The 24,965-nt window shown below is 43.3% G+C and overlaps 1 protein-coding gene across 1 annotated transcript in view; it reads left to right on the plus strand.

Moving 5' to 3' along the window:
• LOC144769402 (protocadherin gamma-C3-like) overlaps window positions 1-24,965 on the plus strand; it is a 917,178-nt gene that overhangs the window by 4,378 nt on the left and 887,835 nt on the right. The gene's annotated exons all lie outside the window — the stretch shown is intronic.

Raw genomic sequence — 24,965 nt, forward strand, 5'->3', positions numbered from 1 at the left:
GTATTTTAGATGACTATTTCAACTTTCTTTCTTATGTGCCGTAGATAGTTTTGTGGTGTTGCCTATTCTTAAATGTTTCCCATTTAAACCCCCTTTGATTTGTCATTTTTTTTGCATTTTCTGTAATATATGTTTGCAATAGATTTCAGTCATTTGAAAGTAAAACAATAAATGAAAAGAGGACAGCGGCGGCTGGTGACATTTGAAAGTGGTGAGGCGTAAAATAATTGTCACACTGCACCGCAGGGAACGCGCGTAGTGCGCAAGCTGGAACAACCTACGGGGGTTTTGGGGGGCTTCCCCCACCCCCGAGAAAATTCTGAAAAAAGAGTGGACAAACGGTGCATTTTCAAGCAAATTTGAGAAAGCAGGTAGGTTCATACAGCAATTGTGAAAGTGCAGTTATTACATTAATAAAGAGATGTCATATAACATAGGGGTAAAAAGTTAAGCCTTTCAAAAAAATACCTAGCGCAGAAATAGTAATACTGTGTTGATATGCCAGAATAGAACCAAGCTATGTGGTAAACCCTGCATCCTCGACCCCACAGCGAAAGCAGCAATAACTGTCTCGAATACCATAGCGAAACAGTCGAGCCTTTGTGTACTACACTCTGTTAAGATGCTTGAAATAAATTAACCAATGCCAACCATTAAGAAAAATAGGCCAAACAACTGAGCAGCAATAAGACCATTGCGGATCACTAATAGGTATCCCCAAACCTCCCTACCAGTCCAGCACATTGATTGCAGAGTTATGCATAATAACGTATCCCATAAACAAATTGTGGAAGTCTCTTCCTAACAAAAAACGTAAACATAAGCAAAAACACGTCAGTCAAGCAAATGATATTCCCTGATAAAAGCAGCAAATAAATACACAGAATATCAAACCGCCGTGAGAGTTGTAGGATTGATCTGCATAACATTACCATTGGAATTTCTGCCTTGCAGCTGTGTATTGTGAGTTTGTTCCTAAATGGAGTTTACCATAATCTTCAGCATTTATGACGTATCCCCCTGTGGCAGACAATCCCACTGACTGGAGAAGCTACTGCGCCGTTATAATAGGTGCCAGGGAGACTGCAATGCGTGCATAGCTGCCATGCCATTTTAGCTTTTGCTTAATAATAATATAAAAATGCTCATGACAGTTTTTTTCTAAACCACAAATATTTCTGGTTTCATTTCTTGCTTTAGGATCGCATCAACCACATTTGATTTGCTTTATTTACCACCTACATTAGTTAGCCTGCTGACAGATAATGTTTTCCAACACATCCACAATGATGTGTTTAATCGCCACTGCATGGAATGCTGATGCCTGTAAAATATTCAATGACGCCCCCGCCTTACCTGTCCTGCCGCAGGTTCCTGACTATAGTTTAAGTGCCCTGGCCCCACCTAAACTGACATGTGGCCCCAGCTCGACTGTAATGTATGAGACTCCCTGCTCATTTGTTTTAGTGCTTTTTCCTCTGTCGTCATTCCTTCTCTCCTGTCCTGAAACAGGATGTTGTGACTTCTGTTAACCTGTCCTGATTATGGCCCTCCTGCCCGGCCCTGCACGACCTGACGTAACTCCTGCTCACTTGTCCTTGTTCCCGCTCAGCTGCCCTTACCCATTTTCACCTGTCCTAGACTCCTGCCCTGCTACTGCCCCTGTGCCTCCGCTCAGCTCTCTGAACTGTCACTCACTGCTCTGTCTCTAGAACATTGCATAATTATTTTCACGTGCACTTTAATGCCAGCTCACGAGTTCTGTTCTCAACACCTCCTATCTTTGGTGCACCCGTGCTTCACTGCTCCTGGTCATACACGATAACCCCTGTCTTCCTGTTTGTTCCTTTATGACCTCCTCCGCACCCTGGTCTCCCCTCAGCACTTGAAGTGTGTGTTTCCAGCTACCCTGTCCTAAAATATGGGGTTTTCATCCCGCTCAACTTCCCTTGCTCCTCCTGAAGCTCGTAAAGGCAGTGACCCCTACTCACCTGTCCTTGTCTCTTGGTCCCTCTGCTGCTCACCTGTCCTTTTGCCCGGCCTCCCTGCACCTGGCGGGGGCATTGTCTCCAAGCGTCTCTGTTTACCTGCAGCTCATGCCTGTGTGCAAAATTGCCTAGGCAGTCAAGGAATTACAAATAAACTAAACAAGTGGGAAACCAAATCAAAGACAATTGAAAAAGTATATGAGTAATAAAAAACTCACTATGTTTTAATAAAAACACAATTACAATTCATTGATCAACACATACAATGTACAATAAAGATTAAATTAAAACAACTGAATACTGAAAAATCACAGAAGGAATGTTGCATTAAAAACAATGACCCTATTGGTTTATGACAAGAACACCAATCAAGGGGTGCCTATAAATCAATAATACAGTACTCGACGCGCGTTTCGGCGACTGAACGCCTTCCTCAGGAGCCACAAAAACAATCTGAAATGATAATACAAACACATTACATAAGAAAAAACGGTATTTTATACGTTTTAAGGAGTGGCAATAAAAACATGTATACATCGTTCTATATTACACTTTAACTTAAAAATGACATTCTATCTATACAAGGGAAACAATTGTCACCAAGAGAAAAGGTTTCCCGAACCACTTTGTTTACTTTATGTTCACTGATTTGTACATATAATCTGATATTACAAGAGTACACCACACAATTAGTTTCTAAACTTGTTAGGATACACTATGAAAACAAAGGCCATGAAAACATACATTTCGCTCTCGCATGTTTAGTAGATTCATGTAGTCAGGTACGATGATAATACTTAGAACAACTTACTTAACATAGACCAGGGATTTGCTCGGTCAATGCTCAAAGGTTTGTATATATTTAGACCAATTTTCATCTAAAACAGGAAGGAAAGGGAAGCGGGAAGAGACGGTGTTTAAGAGAATTACCAATTTCAATCTTTTCTCAGGGGTGCTTAAACAATTTACGGGCCACAAGAATGGGTGGCCCGTAAATCGTGATACCACTGTAGAACAACTGGCATAAAAGATATAGTTTTTTAGATGAAGCAGGCCACATTTAATTATGTATGTGCGCACGATTTTCCAACGGAATGAGGAAGCAACTAATTGTTTAAGCACCCCTGAGAAATAAGAAATACGCTATTATAATCCAATAAATGCTCTTGGCTGTTTGCACCAATGCCACTATTGTGCCCAAATCTCGTAACAAGTGTGTATCCCCCCTCCCTTTCCTTATTCATTTTTTATATAATTTGTATTTTTTCGTAAAGATTGAAATTGGTAATTCTCTTAAACACCGTCTCTTCCCGCTTCCCTTTCCTTCCTGTTTTAGATGAAAATTGGTCTAAATATATACAAACCTTTGAGCATTGACCGAGCAAATCCCTGGTCTATGTTAAGTAAGTTGTTCTAAGTATTATCATCGTACCTGACTACATGAATCTACTAAACATGCGAGAGCGAAATGTATGTTTTCATGGCCTTTGTTTTCATAGTGTATCCTAACAAGTTTAGAAACTAATTGTGTGGTGTACTCTTGTAATATCAGATTATATGTACAAATCAGTGAACATAAAGTAAACAAAGTGGTTCGGGAAACCTTTTCTCTTGGTGACAATTGTTTCCCTTGTATAGATAGAATGTCATTTTTAAGTTAAAGTGTAATATAGAACGATGTATACATGTTTTTATTGCCACTCCTTAAAACGTATAAAATACCGTTTTTTCTTATGTAATGTGTTTGTATTATCATTTCAGATTGTTTTTGTGGCTCCTGAGGAAGGCGTTCAGTCGCCGAAACGCGCGTCGAGTACTGTATTATTGATTTATAGGCACCCCTTGATTGGTGTTCTTGTCATAAACCAATAGGGTCATTGTTTTTAATGCAACATTCCTTCTGTGATTTTTCAGTATTCAGTTGTTTTAATTTAATCTTTATTGTACATTGTATGTGTTGATCAATTAATTGTAATTGTGTTTTTATTAAAACATAGTGAGTTTTTTATTACTCATATACTTTTTCAATTGTCTTTGATTTGGTTTCCCACTTGTTTAGTTTATTTGTAATTCCTTGACTGCCTAGGCAATTTTGCACACAGGTTGTTTACCCTGCCCTAGGAGTCTAATAGAGTATTACCCAGGGGGTCCTTGTTATTCTCGACGTACCTGCAGCTCATGGACAGTGTCTTGTTCTCATCTACCCAAAGAAGGCACCTGAATATTCTAGGACAGTTTCTCCCTCTCATCTGCCTGTGCCCTAGCCTTACTGCATATTGTGGCGGAGTGGTTTTAGCTGAGCTCCCCTGTCACTGTTCCTGGGTCTTTCTACGGGTCCTAAGGACAGTGTCTCCTGCTCACCTACCCTTGTTCCTGTTCTACCTGCAGCATATGCAGGCAGTTACTGTTCTCGGCTCACCTGTCCTAGTTAAGCAGCACGTGAGGACAGTGCCTCCTGTTCAGCTGGCCAAATCCCTGCAGCTCTTGAGGGCAGTGTGTCTTGCTCACCAGCCCTTTCCCCAGACTTTGCCTACGTCTCCTAAGGACAGGGACACCTGCTTACCCGTCCTGGCGTCCCTGCAGGTTTTAGGTGCTGTACCATCTACACACCTGTTCTGGTTTCCCTGCAGCTTCTGAGAGCAGCTTCTCGCGCTCACCTGTCCTGGAGTCCCTGTAGCGCCTGAGGACAGTGTCTCTCGCCCAACCGACTGCGGTCTGCGTAGGGGGGAGGAGGGGCAGTGTCTCCCCTCCTGGCCAGCTGTAGCTCTTGACTCGAGCACTGGGTTCAGGTGGAGCCTCTCCTACCGGGATCCCTGCAGTCTCTGCAGAGCTCCCACTCTTACACAGACGAGGATGTGACTACTGGCAACAACAAAAAATCACCACTGACTTGCCACATATACATACATATATATATATATATTATTATATATATATATATATATATATATATACACACACACACACACACACACACACACACACACACACACACACACACACACACACACACACACACACACACACACACACACACACACACACACACACACACACACACACACACACACACACACACACACACACACACACACACACACACACACACACACACACACACACACACACACACACACACACACACACACACACACACACACACACACACACACACACACACACACACACACACACACACACACACACACACACACACACACACACACACACACACACACACACACACACACACACACACACACACACACACACACACACACACACACACACACACACACACACACACACACACACACACACACACACACACACACACACACACACACACACACACACACACACACACACACACACACACACACACACACACACACACACACACACACACACACACACACACACACACACACACACACACACACACACACACACACACACACACACACACACACACACACACACACACACACACACACACACACACACACACACACACACACACACACACACACACACACACACACACACACACACACACACACACACACACACACACACACACACACACACACACACACACACACACACACACACACACACACTGAGGCTCATATAAAGGCCACGTTGTGCTTCACTTCAAAACTTGACCAGAAGTAGGAGTGCCTAAGAGAGGACTCCTAAACGGGCCAGGCCTCTACTGGAACTAGTTAAAAAGGCCTGCCTGGGCCTTACCTTGGCTTGTGAACTGACCCAAGTTAGTTCAGGCGACAGCAGGCAGTCCGGTAATAATTTTGAAAATCAAAGTCCGTCCATGATGTATTTAAAAAATGCACTCCGACTGGCAACACAGTCACTGCAGTGCAGAGTGCAAACTCATGCACAGGACGCCTTCTGAGGTGGTCGAGTGTGTGGAGACTCAACCACTGCTTCCCACCCGCCACACCCTTTCCCAACTCGTCACAGGGAGAGGTCCCACCCACGCCCTGTAACAAGTTGGGAAAGGGTGTGGTGACAAGCTCCACTCACTCTGATTGATGTGGAGGGTTAGCGATCCTGGGCTTGTATTAAAAACGCCCTGGGCTAACTTAACCTCCACGCCATCAGGGGGTGCATCCTACTGCTTGCAGCTAGGTCTTTGCCGAGCTGATGACATCACAGCCTTCAGGGCTGTGAGGTTCTCAGCTGGCAAACACGTAGCCTTAGGATAGGCTTCAGCAAACAACAAGGCAGGGTGAGTCACGTGACGTGACGTCAATTAACACTACAGTGGTGAATGTGATATCGGTGAGTGTGGGGCGTACAGTGCCCCGTGCATAAGGCATTTTTGGCAGCTTGTAAATCATGAGTATTTATTATAATGGGGGCGGAGCCCTGACGCCCTCCTAGAGAAACCACCACTGAAAGAGGAAGCAATACGCTAAAATGCCTGCAGTTTAAAATAAATATGGCGATGTGCAAAGAAATTATTGATGCTAATTTGGATTGCACTTGGTACCCTATCCCAGACATTGGCATAAACCTTCACCATCTATTGATGTGTATGTATGTATATTAAGAATAGGATGCAACGGATTTGCCTCAAATTTGTATTTCACAGTTTTGCCTATTCTCTTGAACTTCGGTTCCTTTTCTTGGTCATTTCTTTAGACCGTTCCTTTATACAAATGGATGTTCTTATTGGAGTTGTACATAGATCTCTGAACAGCAGCACTTTTTACAGAAGAATGTCAAATGGCTACCACTTGTCATGACCACCATAGCACCCGTTCGTCTCCATAAAGCTGAAATTTTTTAAAATACATGAAAGGTGCGAACTCCAGAATTCAACTTTGTTTTATGTCTACATCAGATTAATTTAGTCATTTAGTGTAGCAGAATATTACTTTTTTGTGTCCTCACATATAGTCTCCTGAGTTAATTTACTTGTCTCGTCTCATGTTTTCTTGGGAAACAACCAAGGTATGTATTATCCTTGAATCAGACCATCTTTTAAAGGAAAATTTAGCTTCTTTTTAGTTTCATAAAAGTCAATATTTTACAGCAAATATAGGATATTCCGCCACATGACAGTGTGTCAAAAAATGAGAATGGAAAAAACTTTTGTGTCATACTTGTACTGAGTATCAGCAGTGGAAGACTTGAGAGTGAAGGGGTGTGTTCCTGAGAGGTTTAATCACATCCAAAGCCTGCACAAAGCTGTTGCTTGGTTTTCTTCTTGCAGGTATTGAAAACTATGTGTGACATTAGTTTTGAATTTGACTTATGAGTGATTCAAATATACCTTCTCTGTTACTGTCATTAAAAAGCAAAGTTTTATGGACTCTCAAGAAAGAATATTGCAAAATATACAGCTGTGAGCAGTCAGTCATTAGTTTTCTTCATGAGAAATAGATATAGGGCCTGATCATGATGGTGGTGAGACCACCACCCACAGGCTATCCGTGGCGGTCTCACCGCCATCGGAACCATTTTTACTGCCCGCCACATTACGATGGCGGGTTGAGAGGTGGCAGTCGGAAAGACCGACTGTCAAGCATCCAACGGGCTCCTTGAGCCCGCCGGTGTGGTGAAGGGGGATGTACACCCTCCCATGGTGGCGGTAGGGATTACAATGTCCCTTTCTGCTGGCCTTTTCATGACAGTTAACCCGCCATGAAAAGGCTGGTGGGAAAGGACTTTGGGGGCCCATAGTGTGCCCCTCGGGCCCTCCGATGTGGGCATTGGACCATGTGTGGGCAATGTCCCTGCACCATGTGGCACACACCGCATTGTGCCTGCCATGTAGTGCAGGGATATGTAAAGTGACCCCTTTTTGTATTCAGTCAATCAATCAATCATATCATTTGTAAAGCGCACTACTCACCCGTGAGGGTCTCAAGGCGCTGGGGTGGGGAATGCTGCTACTGCTCGAAAAGCCAGGTCTTGAGGAGTTTTCTGAAGGCCAGCAGGTCTTGGGTCTGCCATAGGTGGATGGGGAGGGTGTTTCAGGTCTTGGCGGTGAGGTGGGAGAACGATCTGCCACCGGAGGTCACTCTTCAGAAGCAAGGGACTCTGGAGAGGGTGAGGTCGGTGGAGCAGAGCTGGCGGGTGGGGGTGTAGAAGCTGAGTCATCTGTTGAGATACGTTGGTCCGGTGTTGTGGAGTGCCTTGTGTGCGTGGGTGAGGAGCTTGAAGGTTATCCTCTTGTTGACCGGAAGCCAGTGCAGGTCTGAGATGTGATGTGGCTGTGGCGAGGGATGTCGAGGATTAGGCATGCAGAGGCGTTCTGGATGCGTTGGAGCAGTATCAGGAGTTTGGTTGAGGCTTCTGCATAGAGGGCATTTCCATAGTCCAACCTGCTACTGACGAGGGCCTGGGTGACCGTTCTTCTCGTTTTAGTGGGGATCCACTTGTAGATCCTGCGGAGCATGCGGAGGGTGTTGAAGCAGGAGGAGGAAACGGAGTTGACCTGTTTAGTCATGGAGAGGGTGGAGTCGAGTATGACCCTAGGTTGTGTGTGTGGTCGGTGGGTGTTGGAGCGGTTCTCAGTGCGGTCGGCCACCAGGAGTCGTCCCAAGCCAAAGGGGTGGATCCGAGGATGAGGACCTCCGTCTTGTCCGAGTTCAGCTTCAGTCGGCTGTTCCTCATCCATTCAGCGACGGCCTTCATTCCGTCGTTTAGGTTGGTTTTGGCGGTGTGAGGGTCTTTGGTGAAGGAGAGGATCAGCTGGGTGTCATCGGCGTAGGAGATGATGTTAAGGTCTTGCCGACGGGCGACGTGGGCGAGCGGTGCCATGTAGATGGTAAACAGAGTTGGGGTAAGGTATGAGCCCTGGGGTACGCCGCAGATGATCTCAGTGGCTTCGGAGTGGAAGGGGGGAGGCGGACACTCTGGGTTCTGCCGAAGAGGAAGGAGGTGGTCCAGTCCAGGGCCTTCTCTTGGATCCCGGCGTTGTGGAGGCGTGATCGTAGTGTGTGGTGGCAGACCTTGTCGAAGGCGGCTGACAAGTCCAGGGGATGAGGGCCGCCGTTTCTCCGTTGTCTAGCAGGGACTTGATGTCATTGGGGGCGGCGATGAGAGCAGTCTCGGCACTGTGGTTGCTGCGGAACCTGGACTGGGAAGGGTCAAGGATGTTGTTCTCCTCGAGGTAGCGAGTCAGTTGTTCGTTGATGGTTTTCTCGATGACCTTTGCCGGGAACGGGAGCAGGGAGATGGGCCGGAAGTTCTTGAGGTCCTTGGGGTCCGCCTTGGGTTTCTTGAGTAAGGCTTTAATCTCGGTTGCTGTCTCGAAGGAGGTGTTGATGACTTTCTGGAGATGGGGTGGGATGGATGTGCTGGCTTTGTTGAAGATGTGGTGTGGGCATGGGTCTGACCGAGATCCAGAGTGGATGGTGTTCGTTATCTTGATGGTGTCATCATCGTTGATGTTTGTCCAGGAGAGCAGGCAGTTGGTGCGGATGGTGGTCGTGGGGGCGGAGGTCTCAGGGGTTGTCGGGGCGCTCGTAGCATTGAAGCTGTCGTGGATGTCTGCGATCTTGCGGTGGAAGAATGTGGCCAGCGAGTTGCACTGGTCTTGCGAGGGTGGGGTCTCGTTGGTGTTGGAGCTGGGGTTGGAGAGTTCCTTCACGATGTTGAAGACCTCTTTGCTCTTGTGCGCGTTGTTGTCTGCGGAATTTGAAGGAGGCCCTTTTGGCAGATTTGATGAGGTGATGGTGTCTGCGGGTGGTGTTCTTGTAGGCTGCGTGGCTGTCCGGTGTTCGTTCACAGAGCCAGATCTTCTCCAGCTTTTGGAAGGTTTGCTTGGAGGCCCGGAGGGCTTCCGTGAATCAGCTGGCTTTCTTGTTGGTGTGACTGTTGGAGGGTTTCTTGATCGGGGCGAGGGTGTTGGCGCAGTCATTGATCTACTGTCTGAGGTTGCGCTGTCCGGGTCGGAGTGGTTGGCGGATGGGCTCTGGGCGAGGGTGGTGGTTAGCTGGTCTTCGGTGACTTTGATCCAGCAGCGGCAAGGCATCTGTCGGGTGCGATGGTGAGTGGTGGGTTTCTTGTAGGTAAAGTGGATGCAGCAATGGTCGGTCCAGTGGAGTTTGGTGGTGTGGTTGAAGGAGACGTGGGGGCTTGCAGAGAAGATGGGGTGAAGCGTGTGACCGGTGGATTGGGTGGGTGTTGTGACAAGTTGTCTGAGTCCGAGGTTGGCTAGGTTGTCGATTAGGGTGGTGGAGTTGGTGTCGTTGTTGTCCTCGAGGTGAAAGTTCAGGTCCCCGAAGAGGATGTAGTCCGTGGAGGCGAGGGCGTGTGTGCTCACGAAGTCGATGATGGAGTCGCTGAACAGTGGTCGGGGTCCGGGGAGTCTTTAGATGAGGGTTCCTCTGAGGATGGTGTTGGGGTCGGTGTGGATCTGGAAGTGCAGGTGTTCGGCGGTGCTGAGGGTGTCATCGGTGTTGGTCGAGACTCTGAGAGTGTTCCTGTGGATGATGGCGATTCCTCCTCCTGCTCCATTGTTGCAGTCCCTGTAGGTGATCTTTTAGCCTTCCGGGACGGCTATGGCTATGTTGGGTGCCAAGGCTGGGTTCAGCCAGGTCTCTGTCAAGAAGGCGACGTCTGGGGAGGTTGAGTCGAGAAGGTCCCAGAGTTCAACAGCGTGTTTGTGGGCGTAGCGGGTGTTGAGAAGGATGCATCTAAGGTGGTTGGGTTCTTTCCTGGTTGGCAGCATGGTGGGCCGGATACTTGTGAAGCTGCAGTTCCGGCAGGTGAAAGCTCCGTGGGTGCACTTCGGGGCGGCCAGAAAGCAGGTGTGTGATCGTCCGGTGTTGAGTGCGTGGAGAGTTCTGGCATCGTAACGGTGTCGGGCGTTGTAGCTTTCGTGGGGTCCAGGTGTCCTGGCACTGGGCGCGGTCCAGGCGCGGACGGGCACAGACGTGCTTGCCATACACGCGCACCAGCGGCGCGGCTGCTTAGCGGCCTCCATATGAGGGGATGTGGGAGGGAGGAGCAGCTGGGAGGCAAGAGCAGGGCGGCAAATGGGATTGCAGGGGTGCGAGTCGCAGAGACGCAGCAGCGGGAAAAACGGGCGGGGCCGCGGGAGAACTGAGTACAGGAATGAAAATCAAGTTTAGACAAAAAAACAAGTGCAGGCACAGGAATAAAAACAAGTCTGGGCAAGAAAGCAAGAAAGCAAGTACAGACACAGGGGAATAAAAACAAGTCTGGGCAAGAAAGCAAGTTAGGCACAGGGGAATAAAAACAAGTCTGGCCAAGAAAGCAAGTACAGGCACAGGGGAATAAAAACAAGCCTGGGAGAGAAAGCAAGTACAGGCACAGGGAAATAAAACAAGTCTGGGCAAGAAAGGAAGTACAGGCACAGAGGAATAAAAACAAATAAGTCTGGGCAAGAAAGCAAGTACAGGCACAGTGGAATAAAAACAAGTCTGGGCAAGAAAGCAAGTTAGGCACAGGGGAATAAAAACATGTCTGGGCAAGAAAACAAGTACAGGCACAGGAGAATAAAAACAAGTCTGGGCAAGAAAGCAAGTACAGGCACAGGAGAATAAAACAAGTCTGGGCAAGAGAGCAAGTACAGGCACAGAGGAACAAGTAGTATTGTGGCTCGTGCTGCACCCAGTAGCACACGCCGCAATACAAAAGATAGGCATTGCGACCACTGTGCTGGCGGTCACATCATAATGCCTCTTAGGGGAACCCCGACAGCCTGTCGGTCAGACCTGTTTTCCGATAGGGTGGTCAGCCCCAAAGTGTTGTTGTAGTAACGTCATGTTTCAGGACCGAAAGCCCCAAATGTGATCCTTCAATTCTGGTATTTTCCCTAAATTACAAATAATACAAAGGAATATGTAAATTCATTTGCAGTTTCCCTCGGAGGTGAGATTGATGTCCTTGTCTTGGTATTCATTTATATATGTATTACTGTATGCACCTAATGAGCAGTGTCAGTGTCAGTACGTGCAGTGTGGGGAGCATTGTACAGTGATATGTGTTATAATTAGGATAGGGTCTTATGCCATGTGTAGAATAAAGATGTTGGACTGCAAAACCAGCCTGTATACTAAGTTGTTCAGTGGGCTTTAAAAAGTTATCCTAAGTCATATGATACATTTGTGTTGATGCTGGAATCAGAGACCTTCCTTAAAAGATGATCTTATAGTAATTTCGGAAAGTGGACAGACTGTTCATTAAGCGGAGAAGCTATTGTACATAATAAAATTTTATTTCTGAGACTTATTTTTGTTGTGCGACAAACATACCTGTTTCCTTTTTCATTTATATATAATAAATGTGCTTGCGATAATGAAAGGATAAAGGTGTTGATGAAAATTCTAGTTTCATGTGAGTATTACAGCAAAAAATGTATGGCATTTTATTATTTGAAATACTTTGCAGCAATGCTAGCTGGCACTAAGGTAACAGGTGACATCTAATACAACATATTACCAAAATAACTTAGGCAATGTCTTAGTGGAGTAGCAACAACTCAGTTATTGTTACCTTCTTACAGAAGCAAACTGTTAGTGTAAACTATACTATGTACATGTGGACAGATCTGTCTGTGCCACACTGCCCAAACAGTATAATGTGATGGTTTCAATTTTTGTATTTGTGGAGTGCTTTATCTATAACTAGCATAGGGCTTCATTGTACATTTTATTTTTTTAATCATGGGGCCTGGTTATGAGTATGCCAGACAGACTACTCTGATACTCACCATCAGTTGGGTTGGATGGCCCATCAGGTTTAGACAGGTCGGTCCCCCTCCTCTTCCACTTTTAAAAATAATACGACAAAGGTCTGACGGAATACAGGCCATTGGTGTAAGCAGGCCATTGGTGTAAGAACATCAGATTGCCCACCCTATGGAATAGGATGTTGTGATGTTTTAGTTTTTTCCTTTTCAAAAATATTTGGTTTTATTCCCACTCCAACGTACTCATAATCAGGGAAAGTTTTGGACTTTGGAGGGGGGGGTTATACTTTCTATTCCCATTCCAATCTAAACAATAGCAAGGAAAGTGTTGGTCATTGGAGGAGTTAGTTTTGTTATTTCCACAACATTCTACGCAACAGTAGGGAAAGTGTTGTACTGTGGAAGGGTTAGGTTTACTAATCCAACTCCAATATAAGCAACACCAGGGAAAGTGGTGGACTTTAGAGAGAATAAATATACTATTCCAATTCGAAACTAAACAACATGAGGAAATGTGTTGGACTTTAAAGGGGTTAGATTTATTATTGCTATTCTAACATAAGCAAAATCAAGGAAAGCAATGGACTTTTGAGAGGTTTACTTCATCAACAGGAAAAGTGTTGGACTTTGAGAGGGTTATATTTACTCTTTCCTCTCCAAGCTAAATGAAAACATGGAAAATGTTGGACTTAGGAAGGGTCACATATAACATTCAAAATACTAATAATTTTTTAACTTATATTTATATACCTAACAACATAACTAGATAAAAACATATTCAAATTATAAAATGCGTAATATAAAAAAGAGATAACATGTAAAAAATACAAAAAGATGTTAACTATTTAAAATAAAAATCCATTTAAGAGAAATACACTCCCTGAAAACACAACTCCTTAAAATAATTATAATCAAATATAAATTACACACTAATAACATTAAAATAATAATAAAATTAAATTAAAACTAACAATAAAAAAGACATTTTACAAGTGTTAAGAACATCTATTAATCCATTAATAATTAATTTAAAAAAACAAATAGTTTACATAACAAATACTTGGTGTAAAACATTCTGTGATAAATGACTAATTAAATGTTTAGTATTTAATTAACATAAACAATTATAACTTCCCACCCTGCTACACTACAAACCTAATGGCCTACAACTAAAGTATAAATTACTAATTGCACTATAAAAAATAAAATACAATAATATTCATAAATTCACTAAAATAATTAAAATAACAGTCAATAAATCAATTTGCATTATTAATCACTAATTAAATATTTAATGCACTTAAAAAATTAAAATAAAAAAGCAATATTTAAAAAGTCCCATCATATTCCCCTACAAACCTAACAATCCTCTACTGAATTATAAATTGCTACTTAAATGAAAAAAATTAATAATGCATGAAAAGGTACATTAATAATATTAACATAAAAAATGTATATAATAATAGATAGATAGTAAATTATTAAAAAAACAATATTTAATACAACTAGGTAGGTAGGTCACAAATTGCGGCTCACAATGATTGAGGCCATCACGGGGAGGGTGGCCTGTGAGCTCAGCAGATCGCCATGTCTGGGATTACTTTTAAATAAAGTAACGTTTTTTTTTTTTAATGCAGCTTGCTTTCATTAAAGGAAATGAAGCTGCATTTTTTTTATTTTTTGAATAGTATTCATCAAAAAACGTTGTGTTTATATTTTTGAAAGGGTCCGGGTTCTCAAGAGGACAACTAACCTTTTGCTAATGCAATATCCCCTCCTTTGATATGCTAGTATATTTTCAATATTGCAACCAAATTTCGTTTGCAGAACATTGATGCATAAAATACCAATTTGGTATTTCGAAGGGATGCTTACATCACATCCCTTTGAGGTACTGAATCAGTATCTATTGCGAATCTTAATTTAGCAGTCATAATTACATTGATGGTATTGATTTCTAAAACTGTCTTGTTTTAGGTTGTGATAGCACTGATAAGATATATTTCTTGTGATGTCACTATTACTCAAACATCTAGCATGTATATCTTTTCTTAAAATATGTCCTGACCTTTATCATTGCAGTTCCTAGTCCAACATAAATGGTTATACCACAGTAATGGATGAAGTACAATACTATACTTATTTGGTTTATTCTTCTGCGCAATAAAGAACCACTAACGAGTTTGATCTCTTTGAAAATCACATTCATTTGTAATAGACATAGCAAATACCCTGTGTGAGCTATGATATTATAATGAATGTGCACATATGTAAGCAGTCGGTGATCAAATCAAACTCATCAGCTACCACTGCTTATTTATGCAAAACAGTTTTCTATTTATAAAAGTATCAAAGACACCAGACATCAACAAACGATGAAGATCACTTCTAGTTTGGTGTTTTCTTGGAAAAAATGTGCAGGTTAAAGTCAAGCCATTGAATGAGACCATTCTTTATATTTATTGCTACTACATTCATACAGTCACAGTCCAGGACAAAACAACATTTTCTGTAAGTGTTATCACTGGCTGTTTTTCTCTGGGGCCATACAAATCTGAACAACAGGATTGAATCCAGATGAAGTGTGATACAGCTCTCATATCCCTCTCTGCCACAGGAAATCATCCAATTAATTTCTCCCATCCATGGCACAGCAGTAGTTCAGCTAGCTCATATTCCACAGTAGTGACCTACACCATAGCATATGTCCTAGCTGCTAGTGGTTCCAAGGAGTACTTAAGCCCACTCCAGACCCTGTGCTGTTCCCACATTAACAGCAGGCTACCATATGGTGTATGGTGTTGTTCCAGCTGGTATGCTACCCTACCCTTCCCACAGAAGTCTCAGACCAATTAAATAGAAAGGATAAGGCCATATTTTGTACAGAAAACTCAAAAAAGAAGGTTACAATTTAAAATACATGTAACAAAGCAAATATTACACTAACACACACACACGTGTAAAGCATAGCTCACTAGAGCTCCAGAAGCAATACCTATGTTTACAATGTGAGCTTAGTGATCCTCTCTTATGGAGAGGATCACAACATGAACTAGTGGAGGCCTTACATGCACTTAATGAAATCAATGATTGGATACAATTCCCCTTTGAGTTCCACGAAGATACCATGACATTTCTGGACGTTCAAATCAATCGGGTCTCTAACAGATTGGAAACTAAAATTTTTCAGAAGCACACTGACAGGAACAATTTCTTACATTTAACCCCTTCCCTACGGCGGCAATTCCGCCGCAGCGCTAAGGGGGTGAGGGGGCCGCGCGGCGCTCCCATGCTCGTGACGAAACCGCTCCATCACGAGCCTCAGGTGCGCTGTGCTGATGATGGAGCGGTTCCGTCACAACCCCGCCCGCTCAACAGAACGTCCAGCGCAGGCGCGGAATCCGCGCTGCGCAGGCGGGCCGTGACGGAACTGCTCCGTCATCAGCACATCGCGTCCGTGGCTGGTGGCGGAGCGGTTCCGTCACCAGCATGGAAGGGGTTAACTAGCTTTCATTAAACAGCCCTCAAGAATCATTTACTGTGTTCTCAGTTATTGTGCATGAAACACATTGTATCCCAACCAGATGTTTGTGTTCTACAAACTGAAGCCATGATGACAAGATTTGCACAACGAGGATATCCGCCCAAGATTTTGGAACAAGCGACAACCCGTAGCATGTTAAAGGACTGGACTGAGCTGCTTACTACTACTCAAAAGCCAGTTCAAAACTGAACGGTGGTAGTGTCCAAGTTTTCCACCACGAGTCAAAGATACAAGAAAACCATTATTAAACATTGGCCCATTATAGTGAGTGAACCTGACTTCAAAGGACAATTTTTTCAGAGAAACCTATTTTTCACCTTCAACAGGGGCAAAAACATAAAGAATCTGTTGACTCAATCATCAAGAAACATGCATTCAAGTACATACAAAGGCACAACGCCATGTTATAATTGCAGTAATTGCAATAATAATATCAAAGGACCGTCGATGAACCATCCCATGAGAGGTACAGAAATCAATCTACGCGTCAATTCCACATGTGACAGTATGAACGTGGCATACCTTTTAAAATGCCCTTGTGGCCTGGTCTATGTAGGCAAAATGGAACGGAGATTGAAAACCAGGATTGACGAAAATAAGAGCAACATCAGAACCCACAACACTAAATCAGTTGTGGGGACAGGAAATGCTTATCTAAACGTTTTGATTGATGCTGTTAAAACCCACATGGAATGTTGTTATCATATGAAGGCATATTATCACAACTTCTAATAAATTCTACTTGTATTCGCTCTATTAAGGATCCAGACTTGTGTACTTCAGCACGTCTTAAAGCCTTAACCCATTTGTGGTACTCCTGCTGTGCTCAGGGGAACGTCCCCTAATCAGGTGATGCTACACTGTGCAAGTATTCCAGGCCCAATAAAGGAGATACAATCACCCCTGGTCCACAAATGGGATGGAATTATTCAAGTTGTTAACAACAACCCTAAATTACAATGTTCTAAATCAAAAGAGGCAACCAAGTACTACTCCCCCTCCCCCCACAAGCTCCATCATTGCCTCCAGCATGAACTCTCTCTAACTGGCAGACGATACATTGACAAAATACATATCGCTTGAACTCCATTATTTTTAAACATCAATGCACCATTCAAAGATAGTTTTGGCACAAATCACCACTCAGTGTTGCCCTTAATATCACAGTATCCATAATATTTGTAAATCGACGCCCTGCCCCCAGTTCCACCATGAGCAGACAGAGTCAAGCAAATACATGTTCATCTGAACAGTTTATTGTACATTGGAACTCTTCCAAAGTCATATCATGCCATTGTCCTACTCAACCAAAATATTGGTACAACAAAAGTACCTCGTCCTTCTTAGTCCTCTCATATGTAGATTGCTACAAAAAATGGACTCAGCTGAGAATGACTACTTCAGTTTGACTGTGAAAGTTTCCATATTGCATTATAGTACATTCATCATGGAGGAGCAAACGGAGATCACCTCTTCACTGTAGAGTTCCCATCCATTCTCCAAGACCTAAAAATCATGTCTGGCTGGTCACTAGTGTGTGGAAATGACTCAAGCATCAGTGTGTAGATGTTCATAGGATTTAGGCTGAGCCCACAGCTTTACCCAGCATTCGTGCATCAATTGCTACCTTGGAGCTATGTTTCCATTCTTCCCTGTGGCCAAATTAGGGATTGACTCACTTTAGGTGTCCACCTATGATGGTCAATATCTACGTTAAATGTATTTTCTTGTGTGAGACCTGGATGATTCTATATGTGTACACTCCTGTATGAAATCAGTCTCAATGAATGGGAAAGTGACATTCTCAGAGGCTGTAGTCTTTGTATGAGGCTACATAAGTACAAACCAAATTGGTAAAGAGTGTATTCAACGGCAGACTGGAGGTCATTGTCTGCCAGTGACAGTATGGCTTCCCTGCAGCTTGAGGTAGCAGACACCTGAATTTACCCAAAAGGTCATTAGCAGTGGATGAACATGACATTTTACTAAGCATGTTAGCGATTCAGGAAAATGCAGAAATTCCTCCTCCAAGATGAAGTAAAAGATTCATTTTGCCTCCTGTGTGGCAAGAAAGCAACAGTGACTGTGGTATGTAGAAGATGCTGGCCCGGTTTTTGAAAGACCTGGACACGGTCCTACCACACTGTGGTGCCATAGGTTAGGATGCCATGGATTTGGATAAAGGGTGACGTACAGTTACAGCGTGAGTATTGGCTCCAGACTATGGACTAGGAAAAGGCAACAAAGAAGAAGATTTAGATGAATCTGACTGGAACAGAGAACAAACCAAATAGTCTTGTTTATTACTCCTTAATTTTATTGCAAAATAAAATGAAGTTGCCATTTTAGGAAGTTGATCTATTGCGTAAATCTCCAACTTTACTGAATTATGTACCACATACTCATAGAAATGGCCCCTCTTTACTCCAGTTGAAGATCAACACCTTTTTTGATGAAGATATTTATTTTCAAAACTACTGACACATCAGAAAACTCCCTTAGCACCACTGAGACTTTCGCAAAAGCCAGCAAATGCCTATCAACGAAGTCTGATTCTAAAACTGAAAGCATACATGTTCTGCTTGGTACTTGGTGTCAGCATTCCCCAACGGAAGGGCTAAACTAAAAAAAATATATATATATTGATATTCTGCTAACATCATCTGCCTACGAGAATACAATCTTATCAACGTTGTGATGTATTCTGCGTAACTGCAAATCATCTGCAAAGAGACTAGGTGTCCCTGACTCTAATGTTGGCAGCGGCACATAATATCTACTGCAGTTACACTTCTCAATCCAGCATGAATGTGTTTATCTGCCAGACTATTCCATTGCACATCTGGATAGAGAAGGAAACATTGGTAGTGGGTGCCTGTATTTTATAAAACTTCTATTCTATGCATGAAAAGTATAGTAATATCCTTCTCCACCTTTTAAATCCCAATTATAGTAATCAAACTTAATACCACATCATGTACACGAAACAATAACATTTATTTTCCTCTGTGAGATAACACTGCCTTGGTTGAGCACTGTATTAAAGTGAACGATAAAAAGAAACCTTTCATTTAAACTAAATACAGTATTCATTATACAAATAAAATCAGCACATAATAAAATTTACTGTTTCACAATTGCAATAAAACGAGAGCATCAAATACAAATATTAAAGCTAGTGCATTATTCCCGCCCTGTATGAAACAGGAAACATCAAATGCAAAAATTAACACTGGTGCATCAGTCACTGCCCATATCAGCAATCCCTGAACATTTCTTCCCCTGCCTGTGAGCCTGATTTACTAATTTTACTGTGTGTTCCACGGGTTTGGTTTAATGCATTTGAAATGGGGGTGGGGTCGCACACTACTCACACACCGGCGGTGTCGCCCCTAAGGACTCTGGTCAATGTAGTAAAGTGTTCGCGATGCATCATCTTTCGATCTTCTGCTATCTTCGCTGTCTTGACACGTGTTTCGGGGTATTACCCCTCATCAGCAGGGATAGGCCGTGTACTGGGGTTGCCGATGGCTGCCAATATCTGCCAGGTATAGTACCACTCAGGCGCGTAGGTGCGGGATCCCAGGCTCGTCAGCCCGCTGCTCAAGGGAGCTTTAAAGTTACAAATGGGGGTGGGGTCGCACACTACTCACACACCGGCGGTGTCGCCCCTAAGGACTCTGGTCAATGTAGTAAAGTGTTCGCGATGCATCATCTTTCGATCTTCTGCTATCTTCGCTGTCTTGACACGTGTTTCGGGGTATTACCCCTCATCAGCAGGGATAGGCCGTGTACTGGGGTTGCCGATGGCTGCCAATATCTGCCAGGTATAGTACCACTCAGGCGCGTAGGTGCGGGATCCCAGGCTCGTCAGCCCGCTGCTCAAGGGAGCTTTAAAGTTACAAATGGGGGTGGGGTCGCACACTACTCACACACCGGCGGTGTCGCCCCTAAGGACTCTGGTCAATGTAGTAAAGTGTTCGCGATGCATCATCTTTCGATCTTCTGCTATCTTCGCTGTCTTGACACGTGTTTCGGGGTATTACCCCTCATCAGCAGGGATAGGCCGTGTACTGGGGTTGCCGATGGCTGCCAATATCTGCCAGGTATAGTACCACTCAGGCGCGTAGGTGCGGGATCCCAGGCTCGTCAGCCCGCTGCTCAAGGGAGCTTTAAAGTTACAAATGGGGGTGGGGTCGCACACTACTCACACACCGGCGGTGTCGCCCCTAAGGACTCTGGTCAATGTAGTAAAGTGTTCGCGATGCATCATCTTTCGATCTTCTGCTATCTTCGCTGTCTTGACACGTGTTTCGGGGTATTACCCCTCATCAGCAGGGATAGGCCGTGTACTGGGGTTGCCGATGGCTGCCAATATCTGCCAGGTATAGTACCACTCAGGCGCGTAGGTGCGGGATCCCAGGCTCGTCAGCCCGCTGCTCAAGGGAGCTTTAAAGTTACAAATGGGGGTGGGGTCGCACACTACTCACACACCGGCGGTGAGGGGCGATCCGGAGGAGGGGCTAGCGGTGTGCGCTCCATTGCGGTGGTTTCTATTAATGCATTTGAAACAGAATAATTATGACTCTGGAATAGTTCTAATGCATTTTGTCTTAAAGATGGGTTTCATTGTTTTGTTCTGGCTTCTAACAACGATGGCAATTCGCATATTATGTGTTAATAGACTCATGGACTGATTTTAATATCTTGCACATAGTATGTGTTTGATCCTTAGACTTCCAAGAGCCACAAAATCCTTGAAAGAAAGGCACAGAAACCCTAAACACAGGAAAACATTCTTCTCCCACGACCCTATATTGTAATCGACATAAAGTTGCCTTGCGGGAGTATAGGTTTCTATGATGTACTTATTATGCCTGTACCTGGTGACAACCTCAATATCATTAAACAGACATTCTATTTTAATGCTGTTTTGTATCGGTACCTTCCGAGCTGACCTGGACATGTTGACTAAAACCGCCATTGTGGGGACATTATAGTGTATGAGCCCTGCATGGAACATAGTCCCTCACAACTTATCTCATGTGTTATAAATCACTTCTTTGTTAGCAACATCAATTCATTCTGCGGAATCATAATGGCTCCCTTTTCTCTCATGTATCTTCCTTCCTAAATGTGATTGACTTGATTCAACAGTGTCTGAAATCCACCAATATGAAACGGGCGACCCCTGATCTCATAATTGCCAAGAATGACCAATTACTTGTTAGTGATCCGATTCTAGTTCATGATAAGATTATTTCCAGGTTTTCTTCTCCCTGTTCACGAACAAAACCAGGAGGAGTGGTTAGGCCAAAAGACCAAAAATATGGCTTATGTATGTTGGGAATGTTAAATCAACTGACCTTGCTGCTCGACTGGTAGACAGTATCCTTTATTCTACTACAGACCTGAAGGCCAATGATGCTGCTTATGGCTTTCAATTGCATCATAAATGGGATTCCCAATGATTTTGCACATTTTTTTGAGAAAAGAATCAAATACAAAATATGTGCCACCGCGCCGTCTGCTGGAGGACTGCCAAAACCCTGGTGCGCCCACCCACCTGATTAGGAGTTAAAACCTGGTTGGGCATGCGGCCTCCATTGGTCTCGTGGTGGCTCATAGGACAGCCAAACATGCAGCTTGCTGCCATGACGGCACCTGCAGTGTATTCCAGAAATGTGTGGCATTCATGCCACACCATGCAAGATCTGGGGGTGCAAATCCATGGGGGGCACATGTGCCCCCTCTCAGGCATCGCCAGGTCCAGGAGCCACCTGTGACCCTGTTAGGGCACCCCTTTGTTGCCTCTCCACCAACCTTTTCATGGCGGGTTCACCACCATGATAGGGGCAGCAGACAGGTCATTCAAAATATGCTTGGCGGTGTTGCAGCGGCACCACCAGCATATTGCAGCTCCTTGACCAGTGTAAGACGTCTGTAGTATCCTAGCTCTTTGGCGGACATGGTAGTCTGACCTCCCCAATCGTAATACTATTTGCAGGCCTGCAGTGTGGTGGTGGTCAGACCACCACCACACGTAAGTCGGTCATATGAACTGCCATACTCCTAATACAGCCCTAAGGAACTTAAAGATGGGGAAAAACTCAGTCATCTGAATGCAGATGGTGAATTGGTCCCACTAAAATTAACTCCTAATTCTTCTGGATTGCTAGATGTGCATAAAAGGCACATTTTCAATGCAAAATCCATGTTTATTTAGATGTTCAATTAACGTGGCCAGAAAGTGACAGAAGAAACCTTTTGGGATTATCAATTATTCCATTAATGTATTTTGAGAATAAGCTCTTAATTGCTGATATGGACAAGAAATGGCTATGGCCAGTTGTTCGAGTCCAAATCAAACTCAGTGAAGCTTCTCTTTCTCATAATCTTTACTTTTATGGTCCTACCTTATATCAAAAAGTATGCTAATATTTGGTCCTCAGCAAAGCCAATATCTCCAATCATGTTGCTCATCCCGAACCAGCCATGTTAATAAAAGTGATAAAGACACATCTTATGTAGCAATGGTCCATGCTTACCATTCAACGACTATATAAATGAGGGTTCCACGATTGCCTGCAATTTAGGAAAGTGACGCTTCTTCTTCTAAAACAAAAAATAACTGTTTTTCTGAATAGTCATTACAGCTTACAACCAGTTAAAAGCCTATTGTTCCTTGCCAACAACCTCTGACAAATCACTGATGATGTTTTCCGTATTTTGGTAAACATTGGCTCCTATAAGTTGCCCACTCAGTTGCACTGGACCCGAAGAACGATTATATATTCATTCAAACTGTTAATGATTGTAACAGCATTGAAGGCAAGTTATTGAACTGGTTTAAATCTAGTCTAGCTAACATTTTTCAACTGGTCAAAATAGACAGTTCTCTCTCTCTTACCCTTTTCTGTTTGTTGAAGGAATCACACAATGGTCTATTTTAGCCCCCACCCTCTTCACTTATCTGATATCTCTGGGGACCTTCATTAAAGGGTCAGAGAAGTATCTTACCAGCAGTATAATGAAGACCCCAGCTCTATCTAAAATGTTGTTTCACTCTGATAACTCCCTACTTGCTTTCGCTTTCGATATCATACAAGCCTGAATGAATGCTTACCACCTTAAATTAAACTCAAACAAATCTGAGGTCCTTCTCATCTCACTACGTTCCTTACCCCGCCCCCATTAAGAAATGGCTTGATTAAACCAATTTATTAACTGCACCGCAGTCATCAATTATAGCTCTAAGGGTCGGATATACTAGGCATTCTAACAGTACCGAATGCTCCAATTCAGCATATCCCACTGTTAAAATGTTGTTTCCTATGTACCAAAAGCAGATGGACTGGAATCATCATCGAATGAAGATATAGTTCCAACGTGAGAACTAAGAACATTTGTGCCAAAATGTTTCAAAGATCTACACAGAGAGACATGCAAATGTAGTCATTTATTCACTGAAAATTGTAGCCAATAAATCCATACCATTTTATTTAAAGAGATAGCTCACCCCAAAAATGCAATCGAAGGGGAAGGTAGAGCTCATAAAGATTAGGGATATCTCTACTAAGTAAATCTAACAGCCAAAGAGAATGATGTATTGATATATAAAGGATATTTTCACGTATGGACATCTAGTGAGAATAATGCATGTCATGTCTTTCAGAAATTCTGTGAATGGCATAAAAATGAGAAATTAAGACTAAAGCTGGGCAAGCCACCGCATTGATAGAGAACGAACCACTCATGAGCATGTATATATTACTTGTTTACACTCTGTTTCATTAAGTACATTATTTGAAATCACTGCCTTGACATATGTTAAAATGTTCCGACGACTGTATGAGTTGACCGAGAGATGTCAGTCTGTCATAGGCACCGTACGTTTTGTCAAAGTTGTTTTATGTGAAGCAACATTATTGTACCTTAAATCAGACACCAGTGAGATTGTATGTGGGCACACCCTGCACTGAGCCAAGTTGCCTTCAGATTTCCACGAAGTCAAAAAAGGCACAGTGAAGTACTGGGATTTGCATGGGATCACACAATTGGATAAAGTGGGGAAACCTGGATTTAAACGCAGATTTTCTGCTTATACGTTATGCCATTGGGTGAATATCTCCTGTTCTCTCTGTTTGTCTGCCAAAAGACTATGTTTTTCCATCAGATGTTTCTGAATCTTCATTAGTACACTGTTTTCAATTTATATGACATGTTAATGCAATCTGACGCTTTTTGCAAACACAATATCTGTCTTGAAAAATATGAAATTAAGCACAAGGGAAGGCAGCAGACTACTGTCATGTTGAAATCACTTCTTCTGGCTTAACACATTTTAATGGTAGAGCTGTTCAGTACCTCAATGCCAGCAAGCACATCAATTAGAAAACAAAAATACCGACATCCGTGACATCGATGTCAGGTTACAGCTCTGTAAAGAGACACTTGTGATTTCAGGTTTACAAACACACAGTGCAATTTTTTACATTTCTATTGCCCTTTGCTATGCTGCGCTTATTATTGTTTTCTTTTAGGTAAGCCACATTAGAGAGGGGGAAAGAGTCGTATCTGGGTGCATGACCCTATATCTGCTGGCCAGTCAGTCCTCTTGGGAGTAAGCAATTTAAGGCTTGTTTTTGCTTCAAAGCTTAGCTTTCCCACCTCTATCCCAAACGAATAACAAAAGGACAAGTTTTTTTGTTTTTAGTTATCCCGCATGAGTAGAAAA

The sequence above is a fragment of the Lissotriton helveticus genome, chromosome 7, assembly GCF_964261635.1.
Source record: "Lissotriton helveticus chromosome 7, aLisHel1.1, whole genome shotgun sequence".
In the NCBI taxonomy this organism is placed as follows: Eukaryota; Metazoa; Chordata; class Amphibia; order Caudata; family Salamandridae; genus Lissotriton; species Lissotriton helveticus.